Below are 3,486 nucleotides of genomic sequence, written 5' to 3'. Positions count from 1 at the left end.
AGCATGGGGAAAGGCAGATAGAGTCTTCACTATCCAGTGGAAGGAAGGAGACCTCTAGGGAGGGGGCCTGATATGGGGGAAGCTATCAGTGAGGGTTTCCTTAAAAGTTACAAGGTAACCCAGCTTGTCAGAGCTCAGATCACTAAAGACCACTGTAGTCTACAGCTGTCCACACCTCACCCTCTTGGGGCCCTGCCTCCAACCCTACACTCTATCTCTGGTCCTTACAGATTGAGGGGGAAAGAAAGGTGGCCACAGCCCCTGTCAGCCAAGTGGTAACCCAGCAGAACCAAAGGGGACAGGCCCTTTGGTGGTGGCTCATCGAGAAGATCCCTGCACCCCAGGGTGAGTGAATCCCAGCGTCAGGTCACCTTTGGGGATAGGGGTGCCCAAGAGTTGGATAGAAAAACTGGTGACTTAAGAAAAAGGTGCCAACCTTTGAAATAATACTAATAATATAATAATTATTGTTATAATGCTTGTCTGTGCTTTCTAGAACACCCTAGAGAGTCACTATACACTTTCTCTGATCACTGGTGGTGGGGAAACTGCTGAGAGAGACTCAGTGATCCATCCAGGGTCACACAGCCAGAAGAGAGAAGTTGAACCAGATTGGAAGGGCCCTAAGACCCACAGTATCCACCACCTAGATTCCATGGTCTCACTTCCTGGAGATAATCCCTCGGCAGGGGACAGATTTTGCTGCTTCTTTTCTCTTGACCTTCTGGGTGCCGGCAGTGAGCTGCCAGTGTGGGTAGGGAGAGGACAGAGGTGCCAGTCCCAGATGTGTGGGGTCATTTAGTCAATCAACAAAGACTAAGCAGTTACTGTGTGCTAGGCCCTGGGCTGGGCACTGGGAACACAGTGAGGACTGAGGCAGCCCCTGATCCCCCCTTGTGATATGTGATGGGAGGAAAATAAAACAGTGAAGTATTAGAGAATGGGGGGTAGGGGAGGCTCTGTAGTTGGGCAGAGGGGCCTCTCTAGGGAGCTGACCATGAGGTGAGACCTGATGAAGGAGTAGCCAGCCAGGCAAGAGCTGGGAGAACAGCATACCAGGCAGCAGGAACAACATGTGCAAAGGTCCTGGGGCAGAAATGAGCTTGGCATGTGTGAGGAGGCTGGTGTGGCTGAAAAAGAATGAACAAGGGGGAGAGAGGCAGAAGTAAAGGTAGCGAGGTCTGCAGGCAGAGGCTGAGGTGAAGAAGTGGACTGCAGAACAATGGGGAGCCATGGAGGGTGTATGAGCAGTGCAAAGACATAGTCTGATTTGTGATTTTCAAAAACCCCTATTGCTGCCATGGAGAGCTGGGATCATCAGGGTAGGAGCAGAAGTGATAAAAGGCCAGAGGGGAGGCCAAGGAGGCATCTGAGTAGTTGGCTGGGCTGGGACCAAGGTAGAGCCTCAGAGATGGAGAAAAGTGGGCAAATTCTGGGACTGAGCTGGGCACAGAGGATGAACTGTTTATGGCCAGGTTTCTGCCTGATGCTAAGGGACCATGGGGAGGAAAGGAGGGATTCACTGTGCCCGGGGAAATCTCAGAAGGCATCCTGGAGTAGGGGTTCTTGCTCTTTGAGCTGGGTCTGGAAGGGTGCATAGGAGTTTGCCAGTGGCCAACTGGAGCCATGCCTAGGATCTAATTATACAGATGCTGTGAGGGCCATGGGGAGCCACTGGGCACTTGTAATTAAGAGCAACATGATCATATTTCAGCAAGGAAAGATTCCTCTGGGGGGCCTGGCAGAGACTGGACTGGATCCTGAGAGTCCAGGAAGCAGCTTTTGAAATGTTCCAGGTTATGATCAGGCCAGTAGCAACTAAGAGTATCCAGTGAGCGATCACAGTATGCCTGGCACGTTTAATGTGGAGTAGCTCCCTGGCCCCTGCCACTGCCTTCCGAGGGCCCTCATTGCCCTGCAGAGGAAACTGAGGCTCAGAGAAGGTTGATGTTTTGTCCATGACCACTGTTTGAGTTTCTGGGGGCGGCCGTAACAAATGACCACAGCCTAAGTGGCTTAAAACAGGAGAAATTTATTGTCACGTTTCTGAGGCCAGCAATCTGAAATCGAGGTGTTGGTGGGGCCATGCTTCCTCTGGAGGCTCTAGGAGAGGTCTTTTCCCCTCTCTGGAAGCTCCAGGTATTCCTTGGCTTGTGGCTGTGGGACTCCAGTCTCTGCCTCTGTCTTCACGTGGCCTTCTGCCCACTCGTGTCTTCACAGTAGTCTGCTTATAAGAACACCAGTCGTTGGATTAGGGCCCACCCTAATCCAGTATGACCTCATCTTAATTTAACTACATCTGCAAAGACCAATAATGTGATCAAATAAGGTTACATGCTCAGGTCCTGGATGGACTCGAATTTGGGGAGGATACTGTTCCAGCTATACCACCATGCAGCAGAGCGCTGTCAAGCCTTTGACCCCAGGGCTTGTGCCAAGGCAGGGGCTACAGGGATGGGGGAAGAGGGTAGCCTGGAGCGAATTTAGAGGTGTGAGGGTCTCTGGGGAGGAAGAGTTAGTCTGGAGCCTTCCAACCTCAGCTTGGGGAGGGAGGGGAAGGGAGGGGAGGGTCTGAAACAGGAATGCTGTTGCCGGCTGAATGAACAAGACAGCCCCAGGGCATGTACCCTGGTGGATGAGGGTGGGGCTTCCAGACCTCGGCTGCTTGTGGGAGCTCCATGCTTACGCTTATGACAGAGCCGATTCCCTGCCAGTATGTCAACACCAGTTTCCCACCTCTTCCAGAGTAGAGACTGAGGGCTCAGTGGGCTGCTTATGGGGAGGACCAGAGGTGGGGTGGGGGGGCTGCCACTCGCAGTGGCCTCCTTTCATCTGTGAACCATCTATAAGAGCTAGATGTATCTATTCATTGGTTCAAGGTCTTATCTTGCCCGCTGGCCTGAAATGGTGAGTTTGGGGGAATTTATCTGTCTTCATCACCACAGTCTCTCTGCCTCAGGGTACAAGCCCTGCATACAGGAGGTACTCAATAAATACTGATAGAATGAATGAAGCTTCTCCAGGTCTCTCAATCCTGGAGAGCCCAGGAACAAGCCCAGCTCCCCCTGGGCCTTCCTGTCAGCTTCCTGCCTGCTAGGGGGCTTAACCCGTCACGGCTTCCACTCTGCTCAGAGTCCACCGGCACACAGCCCTGCCGGTGGGCCCCTGTCCACCTCTGTGACTCACCCTATCTCATTTCCTCCTTCCCTCTAGCCCCCCTGGTCTCTCTTCTCTTCCTCCAACACACCCTTCTCAGTGCCTTTGCCTTCCGTTGGGTGCACCCTTCTGCCCCATGCAGGCCATTGCCTCTGGGTCCTTCAGTTCCTGTGAGGTTCTCCCAGGTCGTCTGCACCCGGATGTACCGCCACTGCCCTGGACTTGGGACCCCACCCTCGGGCCCCTGGGGGAGGGGCTTTGTGTTTAGCTGCCAGCCTCTCCCACACGCAGTTTGTAGGCCATTTCCTGGGGCTTGAGTCCAGAGGGCAT

Source organism: Camelus bactrianus, chromosome 22 (genome assembly GCF_048773025.1).
Source record: "Camelus bactrianus isolate YW-2024 breed Bactrian camel chromosome 22, ASM4877302v1, whole genome shotgun sequence".
Taxonomy (NCBI): Eukaryota; Metazoa; Chordata; class Mammalia; order Artiodactyla; family Camelidae; genus Camelus; species Camelus bactrianus.
Note: the sequence above shows the minus strand (reverse complement) of the source record.